The sequence below is a fragment of the Haematobia irritans genome, chromosome 2 (genome assembly GCF_050003625.1).
Source record: "Haematobia irritans isolate KBUSLIRL chromosome 2, ASM5000362v1, whole genome shotgun sequence".
Taxonomy (NCBI): domain Eukaryota; kingdom Metazoa; phylum Arthropoda; class Insecta; order Diptera; family Muscidae; genus Haematobia; species Haematobia irritans.
The window spans coordinates 157,062,243-157,080,199 of NC_134398.1; the positions used below are offsets into that span (position 1 = coordinate 157,062,243).

Sequence of the window (17,957 nt, forward strand, 5' to 3'; positions counted from 1 at the left end):
CAGCAATCGAACCCACGACCTTGTGTATGCAAGGCGTGCATACTAACCATTGCACCACGGTGGCTCCCTAAAAAAAATTTTTCTCTAGAAATAAAATTTTGACAAAATTTTCAATAGAAATTAAATTTTGACAAAATTTTCTGTAGAAATAAAATTTTGACAAAATTTTCTGTAGAAATAAAATTTTGACAAAATGTTCTCTAGAAATAAAATTTTGACAACATTTTTCTACAAATAAAATTTTGACAAAATTATCTATAGCAATAAAATTTTGGCAAAATTTTGTATAGAGATAAAATTTTGAATAAATTTTCAATAGAAATAAAATTTTGACAAAATTTTCTAAAACAATTAAATTTTGATAAAATTTTCTCTAGAAATAAAGTTTTGATAGAATTTTCTATAGAAATATATTTTCTGTAGAAATTAAAATTTGAAAAAAAAATTCTATAGAAATAAAATTTTGACAAAATTTTCTATAGAAATAAAATTTTGACAAAATTTTGTATAGAAATAAAATTTTCCCAAAATTTTCTATAGAAATACATTTTCTTTACAAATTAAATTTTGACAAAATTTTCTGTCGAAATAAAATTTTCTCTAGAAATAAAATTTTTAAAAATTATCTATAGAAATAACATTTTGACAAAATTTTCTATTGAAATTAAAATTTTGACAAAAGTTTCTAAAAATGACTTTACATTACACTCAAAATCCACATTTTCGAGATTTGAAATTTACTTTTTATAAGGCAACTGACAGTTGAAATCTATTTAAAGAGGATTTTGGAAGTGTAATGTGAATGAGGTATAAAACTATAAATTTTTGACAAAACTTTCTAAAATTTTTGAAAAAAATTCTGTAAAAATAAAATTTTGACAAAATTGCCTATAGCAATAAATTTTGCCAAAATTTTTATAAATTCAATATTTTAGTTTACGTCTTAGGTCACACTATAAAAGTTCATTGTGAGTAAGTTCCCCATTTTCGTAGAAGTAGTATTATAAAAATTATAATAAAACATTTCATTCGAAGAAAAAACATTATTACACTAACCAAAAAATTTGATAACCAACTTCAAAAAAGATTTTTTAAATACGATAGATTTTCGGAAAAATTTTCTTAAAATATTGCTAGATTAGTTTTGGCGCCCGTGCTAGTGTCTCAAAAATTATAGTGATCTTGGTAAATATCTCGGCTCTAACCATACAAAATTTCAAAGAGTGATCTATAACCATTCCCAAATGACGGACATTTTGTTTTGTTACCTCACCCTTTTATGCAATTAGATATTTTGGATCCCTTTGTATGGCAACCACGTGAAGGGGTGGTCCGATCTGAACCAAACTTCGCATTTGTCTTAGTTTTGACCATCAACAATGCCCGCCAAAGGTTCTCTTTCCTACGATGCCTGCTACTATTTTTGTGCATTTGTTGTATGGGATCGAAGCACTGTGCCACGTGTCGCTAATAATAGTAGCCTAACCTTACATGTACACTTACCAAGGACTCACTAAAGGTCCTTTAAGATTGGTACTAAGATATTTTGCTACAAAAAACAATGTACACACTCATGGAAATAATATTTTTGTTGTTTATTAAGAAATTAAAATAACTTGCAAAAGAAACTTAAACAAAAACACTTAAATCACATACATTTTTATAATCCTACTTGTAAAGATAAAACATTAATATTATTATTTTTTACATTTTTACTGCTGATGTCATATTAAATAATGGTTAAATAAATAACATATTTGAATAAACAAAATATTTTAACTTGGTTTATTGTCAACCAAAAAGAAAAAAATATGTGCTTAAATAGATAAATAAGGACTATGGTAAATATATATATATATATAGAAAATATTTTATGTATATTTAGTGTACAATACATTTTTTTCTTGAATATGGTAAGAGTATGTCTTTATTGAGTTTTACTATCGCAAATTTATTGTATATTTTTTCAACATTTTTATAATTTTTTTGGAAAATAAAACTAAATTTACATGTTGGCACTCCAGAATTATGAGGTTGGTATTTATGAAAGATCAAAATGCTCGAATTCAGAACCTACACAAGGGTAGACAAATTGCTCATCCATTGAACTAATAATAAAGGGGGAAAAGTCTGAGTATCACGCAGAGAAGGAATATGATCACCTCAAACATGTTTCAAGAGCAAAATGTTATTTTTGTATGGTGACCATGTAACATGTTTGTCACTACAATGTTATTTTCTCGTCAAATATAACCTGCTTGCCGAAATCAGATACATAATTTCCGAGAAAATAACATGGTTGCGACAACCATGTTATATGGTCACCACGCAAAAATAACATTTTGCTCTTAAAACATGTTTGATGTGATTATATTCCTTCTCTGGGTGATTGCAACCAATTTCAGGATGATGTCATTCTAAATAGCTTATTTGAATGCTGACTGATTTATTGCAGTGACAATTCATTTTATTGTTTACAAACTTACGAAAGTCTTTGGCATAGCGGTATTCGAGCATGATCATGTGATCGCAAGAAAACAAAAAACAACCACGAAAGTTTTTCCAATTAAAATTTTAATTGAGTTCTAACAAATATTCAATTAAGAATTAAATTGATTCAACAAAAATCAATGAATTCATAAATTAGTTGTAACATATAAATTAATTTTTTAGTTGGTTCAATTAACTTTAAAATTGGCTTTGGTTATTGGTACTATCATTTTTGTGCTTTCAAAGACATTTCAATTAAAAATTCATTGGATCAATTAATTTCGTGATTGATGACACAAAATATTTTTTTTGTGTGTATCAGCTCAAATCCTTAAAATTTGTTGTTGTTCCCATAAACATATATTTAAATCTGACTCGATTTTTACAAAATTTGTTAGACTTCTACAAAATCTCTAGACTTGACATTTAAATCGGCTAATGCCCTGGGGAGAAGACAATGCTAGAATAAAATATGGGAAATATTAAAATCTAAAGCCGTTTTTAGACAATTTCCCAAAAGTGAATTCATGATTTATCGGCCAATAGCTATGTATTAGAGGTATAGGGAAATTTCAGTCATATTGATAAATTTTCGATTTAGCAGTGGCGATTTTACAAAGAATATGTGGGTATTTTGGTCATTTTCGCCCAAATCGAAAAAACATATACAGTGAGGAGCAAGGCCGAGTGCATTTTATCACATACGAGTATGCTTTAATTGCTTAATAAAAAACGTCTATTGGGTCCAAAGACTAATAACGGTTTTAGCTCGTCTTGATATTTTATTCTAAGTTTTTATACCCTCCACCATAGTATGGTGGATATATTAACTTTGTCATTCCGTTTGTAACACATCGAAATATTACTCTAAGACCCCATAAAGTAAAGTAAGTAAGAAATTCTGAGTCGATCTAAGCATGTCCGTCGGTCCGTCTGTTGAAATCACGCTAACTTCCACTTTTACGTATAGCCCCCATATATACGAACCGTCAGATTTGGCTTGCGGAGCCTCTAAGAGAAGCATATCTCATCCGATCCGGCTGAAATTTGGTACATGGAGTTGGTATATGGTCTCTAACAACCATGCAAAAATTGGGCCACATCGGTCTACTTTTACGTATAGCACCATATAAACGGACCCTCAGATTTGGCTTGCGAAGCCTCTAAGAGAAGCATATTTCATCCGATCCGGCTGAAAATTGGTACATGGAGTTGGTATATGGTCTCTAACAACCATGCAAAAATTGGTCCACATCGGTCCATAATTATATATAGCCCCCATATAATTGGTCAACATCGGTCCACTTATACATATAGCCCCCATATAAACGTACCCTCAGATTTGGTTTGCGAAGCCTCTAAGAGAAGCATATTTCATCCCATCCGGCTGAAAATTGGTACATGGAGTTGGTATATGGTCTATAAAAACCATGCAAAAATTGGTCCACATCGGTCCACTTTTACGTATAGCCCCCATATAAACGGACCCTCAGATTTGGCTTGCGAAGCCTCTAAGAGAAGCATATTTCATCCGATCCGGCTGAAAATTGGTACATAGAGTTGGTATATGGTCTCTAACAACCATGCAAAAATTGGTCCACATCGGTCCATAATTATATATAGCCCCCATATAATTGGTCCACATCGGTCCACTTTTACGTATAGCCCCCCATATAAACGGACCCTCAGATTTGGCTTGCGAAGCCTCTAAGAGAAGCATATTTCATCCGATCCGGCTGAAAATTGGTACATGGAGTTGGTATATGGTCTCTAACAACCATGCAAAAATTGGTCCACATCGGTCCACTTATACATATAGCCCCCATATAAACGGACCCTCAGATTTGGATTGCGAAGCCTCTAAGAGAACCATATTTCATCCGATCCGGCTGAAAATTGGTACATGGAGTTGGTATATGGTCTCTAACAGCCATGCGAAAATTGGTCCACATCGGTCCACTTTTACGTATAGCCCCCATATAAACGGACCTTAGATTTGGCTTGCGGAGCTTCTAAGAGAGGCATATTTCATCCGATTGGGCTGAAATTTGGTACATGGAGTTGGTATATGGTCTCTAACAACCACGCAATATAATAATAATTATATATAGCCCCCATATAAACCGATCCCCAGATTTGGCTTGCGGAGCTTCAAAGAGAAGCAAATTTCATCCGATCCGGCTGAAATTTGGTACACGATGTTGGTATATGGTCTCTAACATCCATGCAAAAATTGGTTTACATCGGTTCACAATTATATATAGCCCCCATATAAACCGATCCCCAGATTTGGCTTGCGGAGCCACTAAGAGAAGCAAAATTCATATGATCCGGTTGAAATTTGGAACATGGTGTTAGTATATGGTATCTAACAACCGTGCCAGAATTCGTCCATACCGGTTCATAATTATATATAGCCCCATATAAACCTTCTCCAGATTTGACCTCCGGAGCCTCTTAGAGAAGCAAAATTCATCCGATCCGGTTCAAATATGGAACGTGGTGTTAGTATATGGCCGCTAACAACCATACCAAAATTGGTCCATGTGGGTCTATAGTTATATATAGCCAATCCCCAATCATACAAAAATTGGTCCATATCGGTTGATAATCATGGTTGCCACTCGAGTCAAAAATAATCTACCAAAATTTTATTGTTATAAAAAAATTTTGTCAAAATTTTATTTCTATAGAAATTTTTGTTAAAATTTCATTTCTATAGAAAATTTTGTTAAAATTTCATTTCTATAGAAAATTTTTTCAAAACTTTATTTCTATAGAAAATTTTGTCAAAATCTTATTGCTATAGAAAATTTTGTCAAAATTTTATTTCTATGGAAAATTTTGTTAAAATTTTATTTCTATAGAAAATTTTGTTAGTTTAATATATACCACGTATGGACTTACTTACAATTTAGAAGACGGTGTTAGTAAGTTTTAAGATACCTTGCCATCGGCAAGCGTTACCGCAAGCCAAGTAATTCGATTGTGGATGGCAGTGTTTAGAAGAAGTTTCTACGCAATCCATGGTGGAGGGTACATAAGCTTCGGCCTGGCCGAACTTACGGCCGTATATACTTGTTTATTATTTCATTTGAAATATTCAACTAATTATGCTGAATGTAGTTCTAGAGCTCGTCGCTATTTTATGGTTCTCTTTTTCGTGTAATCTCCAACCATAGACCATCAATTTTGAATTGGATTGAGAGCGGAGCTTGATGGTGGTGGTCCTTTAAGCATTTGAAAACTTTATCCTGCAATAATTTCTTTACTATTTTGTAAGTTTGCTTGGGTTTGCTGTCTTGCTGAAAAACAGAAATGCAAACCTCCACATATTGCAAAATATCAAGGTATTCTCCTTTTTTTATTATTCCTTATCATTAGCCAGCGGCCAAGTGTGCCACCATCTCCATACCACGAGGCTTCCCCCTCCACGTTGTACGGTTTGCTTGACGTCATGTTTTTGGAGGCATTGTCGTTACCTGGACATTATCATTATTTTGCATCGGATGGAAAGCGGATTATTTTTAGTTTGACCATATAACTTATTTCCAGTTATCAAACGGGCTAATCTTTGTGGTCCTAACGAGACATTTTCTATTTAATAAAGATTGTAAAAAGTGAAAACATACACTCGGTTTTTCTCCCCACTGTATATGAGGGCTTTGTCCTAATATGAAATTTTGTACTCTCTGCACTGAAAAAACAGTGAACCCACCAGGAAGAAAAATTTCGGTTAATTTTAGAAAATTTTGAATATTTTTAGAAAATTTTAACTAAGCAGTATAACAAACGCTGGCATCACGCCGATGTCATAAAATTAAGTAAATATTTTTTCACTTGTTAAAGAAAATTTTGTAGTTTGAAGGAGAAAATTTGAGTTAAAAATTGCAAGAATGTCTTTAGTGACATACGAAGTTCATGACGAACGCATTGGTAGTAAAATTTACAAATTTAGAAAAATATTGAACTATTTTGTGGAAGATACGATTTTAGTTAATCTTTATCCTTCATTTGTGTAAATTTTTTTTCTCGGGTTTAGTTAATATAACTAACGTACACAAAAAATTATTAGAGTAGAAAAAACTTTCTCCAAACATAATAATTCCATAAACTAAAATAAAGTTAAATTGGCTTTAGTGCAATAGAGAGTTCACGTTTTTTTTAGTGTGTGCAAAATTTCAAGTAAATAGGCGTGAAATTTTATATGGGAGTTTTACCCAAATCTGAGATGATTTTTTGACATACACATCGAGAATGCTAATTCTACTTCCTGTGCAAAATTTCATGTGTATTCACAGACAGACAGACAGACGGATAGACGGACATGGCCAGATCGACACAGGGGCCAGCCTTGAGCACTATTGTCCAAGGCAGCATGTGTCTATCTCGTATCCTTCTGGGTGTTGCAAACATATGCACTAAATCCATTGAAATAAAATTTTGTCGAAATTTTATTTCAATAGAAACTTTCGTCAAAATTTTATTTCTATGGAAAATTTCGTCAAAATTTTATTTCAATGGAAAATTTTGTCAAAATTTTATTTCAATCAAAAAATTTTGACAAAATTTAATTGCTTTAGGAAATTTTGTCATAATTTTATATCAATAGAAAATTTTGTCAAAATTTTATTTCAATAGCAACTTTTGTCAAAAACTATTATTTCTATAGAAAGTTTTGTCAAAATTTTATTTCAATAGAAATTTTTGCCAAAATATTATATCAATAGAAAATTTTGACAAAATTTTATTTCAATAGAAACTTTGGTCAAATTTTTTTATTTCTATAGAAAATTTTGTTAACATTTTATTTCTATAGAACATTTTTTCAAAATTTTATTTGAATAGAAACTTTCGTCAAAATTTTATTTCTATGGAAAATTTCGTCAATTTTTTATTTCTGTAGAAAATTTTGTCAAAATTTTATTTTAATGGAAAATTTTGTCAAAATTTGATTTCATTGGAAAATTTTGTCAAAATTTTCTTTCAATAAAAAAATTTTGACAAAATTTAATTTCTATAGAAAATTTTGTTATAATTTTATATCAATAGAAAGTTTTGTCAAAATTTTATTTCAATAGCAACTTTTGTCAAAAACTATTATTTCTATAGAAATTTTTGTCAAAATTTTATTTCAATAGAAAATTTTGTCAAAATAATATATCAATAAAAAATTTTGACAAAATTTTATTTCAATAGAAACTTTGGTCAAAATTTATTTCTATAGAAAATGTTGTCAACATTTTATTTCTATAGAACATTTTTTCAAAATTTTATTTCTATAGAACATTTTGTCAAAATTGTAGTTCGATAGAAAATAGCGTCGTAGCTAGTTTTATGAAGTGTGTGATGGCTTTGTCGGCCATTTGAAGATCAAAGTTCATGTCAAAATTAGCCCAATTTAATAAATCAAAAATGATTCTACAATTTGATTTTATTTCTAACGTCCCAGCAAAAAAAAAAATTGGAAGTTGTTCCACAAACATTTCTTTTAAAGTCCATCCCAGAATCCCCCATCGAGTTTTTTCAACTTCCGATGCAGTCCTTTTGGACAAGTGAAAAAATTTCTTCTAAAGCGCATCTTGGGATCCCCCAATGATTTTTTCTACTTCTGATGCAGTCCTTGTGGACAAGTATTAGAAACAACGCAATTAAGCTATTTTAAATGCAAATTTTGTACAATTAAAATTTAAAAAAAAAAATAGAAAACTAATACAAAAACTAAAAAAAATGGAAATTAATAAGAAAAGTAAAAAAAATAATAAAAAAATAAATTTCATCCCCGCTGGGATTTGAACCTGTGCCGTTTGACTTTTTCGCTTCCATGGAAGTTCTTTTGAGAAGGTTTTGCAAATTACGAGAATTTTTAATTTTTTTTTGTTGATTTTTAACGGAAAAAATATATTTATACGAAAATATATTTATACGAAAATAAAAAATAACAAGTAAGGAAAGTCTAAAGTCGGGCGGGGCCAACTATGTTATACCCTGCACCACTTTGTAGATCTAAAATTTCGATACCATATCACATCCGTCAAATGTGTTGGGGGCTATATATAAAGGTTTGTCCCAAATACATACATTTAAATATCACTCGATTTGGACAGAATTTGATAGACTTCAAATTCTGTCCAAATCGACTCAAAATTTAAGTTGGCTAATGCACTAGGGTGGAACACAATTTTAGTAAAAAAATATGGGAAACATTTAAATCTGAAGCAATTTTAAGGAAACTTCGCAAAAGTTTATTTATGATTTATCGCTCGATATATATGTATTAGAAGTTAAGGAAAATTAGAGTCATTTTTACAACTTTTCGACTAAGCAGTGGGAGCTATAACTGGGAGCTATAACTAAATCTGAACCGATTTCAACCGAATTTGGCACGCATAGCTACAATGCTAATTCTACTCCCTGTGCAAAATTTAAACTAAATCGGAGTTAAAAATTGGCCTCTGTGGTCAGTGTAAATCGGGCGAAAGCTATATATGGGAGATATATCCAAATCTGAACCGATTTCAAGCAAATTTGGCACGCATAGTTACAACGCTAATTCTACTTCCTATGCAAACTTTCAACTAAATCGGAGCAAAAAATTGGCCTCTGTGGGCAAATGAGTGTAAATCGGGCGAAAGCTATATATGGGAGCTATATCTAAATCTGAACCGATTTTGCTGATATTTTGCAAGTTTTTCGAGACTCATAAAATATTCGGATGTACGGAATTTGAGGAAGATCGGTTGATATACACGCCAATTATGACCAGATCGGTGAAAAATATATATGGCAGCTATATCTAAATCTGCACCGATTTTTTCCAAAATCAATAGGGATCGCCTTTGAGCCGAAACAGGACCCTATACCAAATTTTAGGACAATCGGACTAAAACTGCGAGCTGTACTTTGCACACAAAAATACATCAACAGACAGACGGACACACAGACGGACATCGCTAAATCGACTCAGAATTTAATTCTAAGCCGATCCGTATACTAAAAGGTTGGTCTATGGTTACTCCTTCTTGGCGTTACATACAAATGCACAAATTTATTATACCCTGTACCACAGTAGTGGTGAAGGGTATAAACATGTGGATGAAAAAAAAAGTGAAATTGGCTGAAAAAAATTTGTTTTGTTTTCGCTTTTTAAATTTCTTTATTCAAATTAACTTCCAGGGCACAACTTCTAAAGCAATGCAAAGGATCAAAAAAGGGAGTACTTCCGTCCTATGACAAGCCCATGTAAAATTCATTGGAGATGATCCAAGTTTGCACTACTTCCGGATCACAGATTGGGGATCCAAACTACTTTTTTGGAAGATCTTTTTTTGCTGGGGTGTTTTACTTTGATCCATAAAATTTAAAAAAAAAATCAATATAGCGCTGTACTTTGTTGTCCATATTAGCCATCCTGTATAGAAGATTATTCGATTAGCACTTAACATATGAAAGAAGTACAAATATTTTGTAATAACTTCTTCGGAATATGTTCATCGGACGGTGTCCACTGCCTTGACTGGTTTTTGGTCCCCGGTGTGCTCAAGTGTGTCAATTATCAACAGGAACTCCATAGGACTGCGCTGAAATAATCCCAAATATTTCTCTGGCTTCTTGTCTTATGTTTCGTTTCATTTTTCCTGTGTCCACGATATATGTGGCACCTGACTTTGGCACATATATCAGTAAAATAAACTTAACTAAACGGTTGAAAAAACAATGAACAAAAGTACATGCAAAAAAGTTTTTAAATCAGGAACTTGGCATATTTTTAAAATAATTTTCAATATTTCGTTATCCAGAATTTTCGGTTGTTACCAGTATCTTAAGGTCAACCTTTCCAATATATTTTTTTTTTGTTTGGTAAGGAATTCGTGCCGCAAAATCTGAGCATAATACCAGCCTTTAAGATAGGTTCATCAACTAAGAGGAAAGGAGTCGCTTTTAGTTTTTCAAATGTTCCTCAGCCGTTTTTCTTTGGTAAGGATTGCTCATTTTTAGCATGTATTTTTTTTTTAAATTAGAAACTAATTTTTTGGAAAAAAATTCTTTTTAATAATTTTCCAATATTCTCAGTTGCTACCAGTATCTTAAGGTCAACAGTACATGGTTAGAATGACAGACGGATAATTATCTGTATTTATTTTTAAATACGATCAATGTATTTCTTTTTGGGTCTGGACCAATTATAGGATGTTAAAAAAATTTTTTCAATCAGGTGAAAATAGTAACACACGACCCACACAGTGCTCCAGAGCTAACCAATGAGTGTAATAAAATCGTTGCGGTTTTAATGAGGATGTCGAAAAGCTGGGGATATGCTTAGTGCCAGGGATAAAATCAAACCAGGAAAAAAAATCTCCAAAACCAATTGTTAATAAAAACTTATGGTGCATTATGATGTATGAAAATGTATTATTTTTTTTTTATTAAAATATTTTTTTTTTCGTTTTGCAATTGAACTACATAAAATTGTAATAAATATGAAAACACATACATACATACATATATATATTGACTAGTAATAGACAATAATAACTTATCGGGGTTATTGTAAATCACAAAATTATCAAAAATCTGCTTACATTCAACCCGTCTACAAATTTTTTTTTTGTAATGCAAAAAACAAACAAAAAACTAAAACTTATAAACTAAATTATATATATTTCAGACATTTGTTTAAAGTTTCTCAAAAATAATCCAAATAATATATATAGCTTAAATTAATATACATACAATTTTAATAATATAAGAAGATAATATAACTAAATTAATATTTATATTGTTTTTCTATATAAATAAATATTTATTAAATTAAATAAATAAATATAGTATATAAATATTTTTTGTTCTTTTTATAAATATTCATAATCAATTGTTTTATTATATTTTAAAATTGTTTAGGCATATTTAAGGCATATTGATTTTTTCCCCAAAAAAATATATATGTGTGGTTAAGGGATAACATTTACATCAAATCACATCTAAAATTTTATTTTTATAAAATAAATATTTAAAAATTTTTATTTTGTATAATAAACAAATGTTTGGCATCTTTTTGGTCTTATATTTATTTTATTTTGCTAACAAGGAAAGTAATTCCCTTTAAGGAAGGATTTAAATTTTTCTATGTGTTCAAAAATGTGCTTGTTGTTTTTTTTTTGTAAATAGGGTTTTCTGCTTCATATTTCCTATAGAAAATTTCAATATTTTTCGTTTCTTAAAAACTACAATCAATTTTAATGTTCGCCCAAGAAATACCATCCCAAATGATGATATTGTAGTAGTAGCAAACTCAAACAAAAAACGTTTGAAATACGGCAAATATTTTTTTGTGTGGATTTTTTTTGTGTTAAATTTTTTTTTTGTGATATTCCGGGTTTGTGCTAGGTAGGGTTTATGTTTATGGGTTTCCTATTGCTTCAGATTTTGTCCTATTTCACCTGAAACAAATCTTTTTCATTTAAATCAATGATCGCGGGTTGGGGGCTGATATAATAAGCAAAGGGTATTAGAGGATTTCAATTAGACAATTAGAAAAAGTGAACATTGGTTTGTTTGATTGTTTTTTATTTGATTTAATGAAAACTATAAGGCGTTGTGGATGTGCCTAAACTAGTCTTCAGGATAAAGGCGAAAACGCATAGAAGTCTTTGCCTAGGCTTGACCAACAACTGCGTTTTTTGGAGGACACCAGAATCCGATAGCAAGAAATGTTGTATTATTTCTCGAAATAATTCTGCAAATTGTCCAAAAAGTGAAGACTTCGAGGACTATGCAGAGTAGCAACATTATCTACACATAAAAAAAAGCTTCAAGGCAATCATTATTATAACTTAAAAATAAATGGATATGTAACATAACAATTTAATTTAATTAAATTTTATTTTATTTTATTTTGTTTTATTCTATTTTATTTTATTTAAGTTTATTTCATATTAACTTTGAATATTTTACTTTTCGGTTTTTAATTTAATTTGTAATTTTTTTATTTTTATTTTTATTTTTATTTTTTAAGTTTTAATATTTAACTTGTAACTTTTAATTTAAAATTTCATTATCAATTTAAATTTTTTTTCAATTTCAATTTTAATTTTATTTTAATTTTAATTTTATTTGTAATTTTATTTTTAAAGTTTATATTTTTAACTTGTAATTTTAATTTTAAATTTAATTTAAATTTTAATTTTACTTCTACTTTTTATTTAAATTTAAATAAAAATTAAAAGTAAAATTAAAATTAAAATGAGAATTAGAATTAAAATTAAAAGTTAGAAGATACAAGTTAAACATATAAACTTAAAAAATAAAATTACAAATAAAATTAAAATTAAAATTGAAAAAAAAAATTAAATTGATAATAAAATTTTAAATTTTAAATTAAAAGTTAAAAATTAAAAATTAAAACGTAAAAAATAAAAAAATTATAAATTAAATTAAAAACCGAAGAGTAAAATATTCAAAGTTAATATGAAATAAAAATAAAATAATATTTAAATTTTAGTTTTAATTTTAATTTATTTTAATTTTAATTTCTTTTGTGATTTTATTTTTTAAGTTTATATTTTTAACTTGTAACTTTTAATTTTAATTTTAATTTTAATTCTAATTCTCATTTTAATTTAAATTTAAATAAAAAATAAAATTAAAAGTAAAATTAAAATGAGAATTAGAAATAAAATTAAAATTAAAAGTTACAAGTTAAAAATATAAACTTAAAATATAAAATTAAAATAAATTAAAACTAAAATTGAAAAAAATTTAAATTGATAATAAAATTTTAAATTAAAAGATACAAGTTAAAAATTAAAATTTCAAAAACAAAAATAAAAAATTACAAATTAAATTAAAAACCGAAAAGTAAAATATTCAAAGTTAATATTTTACTTTTATTTTATTTTAATTTAAATTTAAATTTTACTTTTACTTTTAGTTTTTATTTAAATTTAAATAAAAATTAAAAGTAAAATTAAAAAGAGAATTAGAATTAAAATTAAAGTTACAAGATACAAGTTAAAAATATAAACTTAAAAAATAAAATTACAAATAAAATTAAAATAAATTAAAATTGAAATTGAAAAAAAAATTAAATTGATAACAAAATTTTAAATTAAAAGTTACAAGTTAAAAATTAAAACTAAAAAAAAAATAAAAATAAAAAAATTACAAATTAAATTAAAAACCGAAAAGTAAAATATTCAAAATAAAATATTCATATTAAATAAAAATAAAATAAAATAAAATAAAATATAAATTTTAGTTTTAGTTTTAATTTTAATGTTAATTTTAATTTTAATTTTAATTTTAATTTTAATTTTAATTTTAATTTTAATTTTAATTTTAATTTTAATTTTAATTTTAATTTTAATTTTAATTTTAATTTTAATTTTAATTTTAATTTTAATTTTAATTTTAATTTTAATTTTAATTTTAATTTTAATTTTAATTTTAATTTTAATTTTAATTTTAATTTTAATTTTAATTTTAATTTTAATTTTAATTTTAATTTTAATTTTAATTTTAATTTTAATTTTAATTTTAATTTTAATTTTAATTTTAATTTTAATTTTAATTTTAATTTTAATTTTAATTTTAATTTTAATTTTAATTTTAATTTTAATTTTAATTTTAATTTTAATTTTAATTTTAATTTTAATTTTAATTTTAATTTTAATTTTAATTTTAATTTTAATTTTAATTTTAATTTTAATTTTAATTTTAATTTTAATTTAAATTTAAATTTAAATTTTAATTTAAATTTAAATTTAAATTTTAATTTTAATTTTAATTTTAATTTTAATTTTAATTTTAATTTTAATTTTAATTGTAATTTTAATTTTAATTTTAATTTTAATTTTAATTTTAATTTTAATTTTAATTTTAATTTTAATTTTAATTTTAATTTTAATTTTAATTTTAATTTTAATTTTAATTTTAATTTTACTTTTAATTTTAATTTTAATTTTAATTTTAATTTTACTTTTAATTTTAATTTTAATTTTAATTTTAATTCTAATTCTAATTCTCATTTTAATTTTAATTTTAATTTAACTTTCAATTTAAATTTAAATAAAAATTAAAATTAAAAGTAAAATGAGAATTAGAATTAAAAGTAAAAGTTACAAGTTAAAAATATGAACTTAAAAAATAAAATTACAAATAAAATTAAAATTAAAATAAATTAAAACTAAAATTGAAAAAATTTAAATTGATAATAAAATTTTAAATTTTAGATTAAAAGTTATAAGTTAAAAATTAAAACTTAAAAAGTAAAAATAAAAAAATACAAAGTAAATTAAAATCCGAAAAATAAAATATTCAAAGTTAATATAAAATAAAAATAAAATAAACTAAACTAAAATAAAATAGAAATAAAATAAAATAAAATAAAATAAAATAAAATAAAATAAAATAAAATAAAATTTAAATTTAAATTTAATTTTATTGTATTTTATTTTATTTCATTTAATTTTTATTTCATATTAACTTTGAATATTTTACTTTTCGGGTTTTAATTTAATTTATAATTTTCTTATTTTTACTTTTTAAGTTTTAATTTTTAACTTGTAACTTTTAATTTAAAATTTTATTATCAATTTAAATTTTTTTAATTTTAATTTTGATTTATTTTAATTTTATTTGTAATTTTATTAAAAAAAATTAGATTATTTAATTTTCTTTAAATTAGTATAATTAAAAATAATCAAGGGTGTGTGTGTTTATGATATACAATATCCAAATATTTTTGATATTTTTAATGATGCTCTTGGGCGTTACTGAATTATGAAGCAAAATTTGTTGCATACTCTGCTCTAAGCTACCAAGCAAGCATTTTTACATATACTAGTCGCTGAGGCTTGTTCTCTAAATTGGTTGTTACATACATTGGTTATAGCACTACCGAATTTTGATGTTTTGTAGTTAGTTACAATTTATCTCTTACTCCATCGATGTTTTAGGAAAAACTAATTTTTAAATTATCTATCACAAAAAGAATGTTTGGCCCTTTTACATTTAATTCTCTGAATTCTTCCTATAAATACTAGCGCCTATGTGTCTGAGAGAGAAGGAACATTTTTTACAAGGTCATATAGAAATTTCTTTGGCATTAATTATGTTCATGTATATTTTCCATAAGTGGTAGATGCATCCACGTATTATTCCCAAAATTCCCTTATTCTAATAGTTATATAGAAAGGATTCCTCTAACGAAAGCGAAGAGATTTAAGAGCGTTTTAAATTGTCAACAAATCATTGGTTTTTTGAGATACTCATGATACACTACTTCTTAAACCCTTGTATGGCTTCAGGGGCGGAATATCTTTTTTCTCCCATTTACCAAGCATCCAGTTAAATCGATTTTGAACCCTGAGGAAACTTCGATGCTTTTATTGCATTACTGAAATAACTTCTTATTTTTTTCCTACCTCTTTTCTATCGTTTGAACCAAATATATCAATATTGCGACAAATTTGGAAGGTTCGTCAATGGTCAGATTTATGCAAAGGTGGCCTGACAAGATTTACTGTAGGTTCGCTGGTAGGTTTGGTCGCAGTTCTACGGTCTTACTTAATACTGATGTCTTCCCAGGTATATTCTCCTCTTACCATTATGATATCATTGTATACTATACGATACCATAAAATACTAAAGCTGATAATGTCCACGGGAGCCATCATGGTAGCATGCTCGCCTTGCACACACAGAGACATGGGTTCAAAACAAGTTTCGACCGAACACCAAACTTAGTAATACTGGTGACATTTCTAAGTGTATTAAAGCTTCTCTAAGTCGTTTTACCGTAATGTGAAACAGTTATAAAAACGAGGTTTATTGTTGCTGAGTTAAATATGGAACAGGGCCTTGATAAGAGAGAACTTCACTACTGTGGTATCATAATGGACAGAATGGTCTAAGTAAGCCTGAAATAACAGGCTGCCACTATATCTAATCTAACCTATTTGATGTGTACTAGAGTCTCCTATCACAAAGAGTTTTGAACATCGCGAAGCTACTTTCAAAGTTTCCCCACTCATTCCACGTAATAATGAGTAACTGTCCTACGGGAAATTGATGCAAATTGCCCCTAACGGACAAGACAGAGGACTGGTACCAGTACTTGAGCTTGTCGAATTTTTTAAATTTTCATATAATTTATTGATTTTTATGCTATGTTGTCACTAAAATCTTATTGGATCTACACATTTTCTGGAATACATTTATCAGAATAATCTATTGTTCAATATATTCTAGAAGTTTTCCGATTCCTAAGAGTTTAACCCAAGTTCCTAAAAGTTCGATACAGACCCAGGTTTATGAGAACTGCCTACGAGGTAGTCCTACTAAAATGTCCCACGACGTGTCCTTGGGAATGAGTCTAATGTACCCTATCAATGACAAAACCATGCTAAAGTCACGGGTCCCTTCCATACGTGTTGACAAGAACTGGGACTAGTCCCTATACACCAACGACGAATCCTGTACCAGTCCTGGGGTCTATCCATTTCCCTTAGGGTGATGTGGGACACACAGGTGTTATTCTGAAGCATAGATCATGCTGCTATAGCTTTTCCAGCAGTATAGCTTTGTATCTCATCCATAATCACTGAGCTGATTTCAACTACATTTATTTCTTACCTACTCAATTACTAGATGAGTCGAACTCAGTCGTAATAAAATCAGAAAAAAACCTATTCATAGAGTTGTCTTACCATGAAGTTAAATTCTTGTGGGAGGTTATATAGAAGATAAGATGATGGCAGAAGAAAATGATCAGGCTATGTACATCCTTTCTAATTCATTTTTGTTGTTCCGGAAGACAAGTTAAAGAGGTACAAAGAACGTATGTACAATTCATTCTTTTGTTCAATTTATTCGCTCTCATTTATCTTCAATGGTTCTTAGTAAAAACTGCTTATCTTCGCTAAGCATTCATGAACTTCAACATATGCAGTAGGAAATTTTCAAGTTCTTCCAGTATATTCAATCGCAAATAGATAGATAGAAAATGTCTGGAGTTATTTTGTTCCTCCGGGATATTTGCCGTTGTCCTCTTTAAGTGCCATAATCGGCATCTTTATACCAAAGCTGGAGTGCTAACCTCTTAATTTATCCTTTCTCTTTAACTCAAAACTATGAAAATTAATCAATTAAACAATAAAAAGCAACTGGTCCATCCCTTATTATTCACGAGTTTGCCGTTTTAAAATACTCTCATCTGAAGTATTTTTCTCACTCTCCCCTTCTTTCTCTCTCATTTATAGCCGTTAAATTTTGAAATGTTCATTATATCTTATATCATTTCATTAATATCCCTTGGGCATATTTAAAATATAGATCTCTCTTCCCCTTTCCTTTTTATCCTTGATCTTTAAATAACCGACCTCTTCCCCAAAAATTTTAAAACTAAATCCCTCATCATCCCTTCATCCCTTTATCTCCAATCTATTTTTATATGCCTTTGGTACCTT

General features: G+C 27.5%; 1 protein-coding gene across 1 annotated transcript in view; it reads right to left on the bottom strand.

Annotated features, from left to right (window-relative positions):
* Positions 1-17,957, bottom strand: part of LOC142226624 (uncharacterized) — a 513,612-nt gene that overhangs the window by 321,555 nt on the left and 174,100 nt on the right. The window lies entirely within an intron of this gene.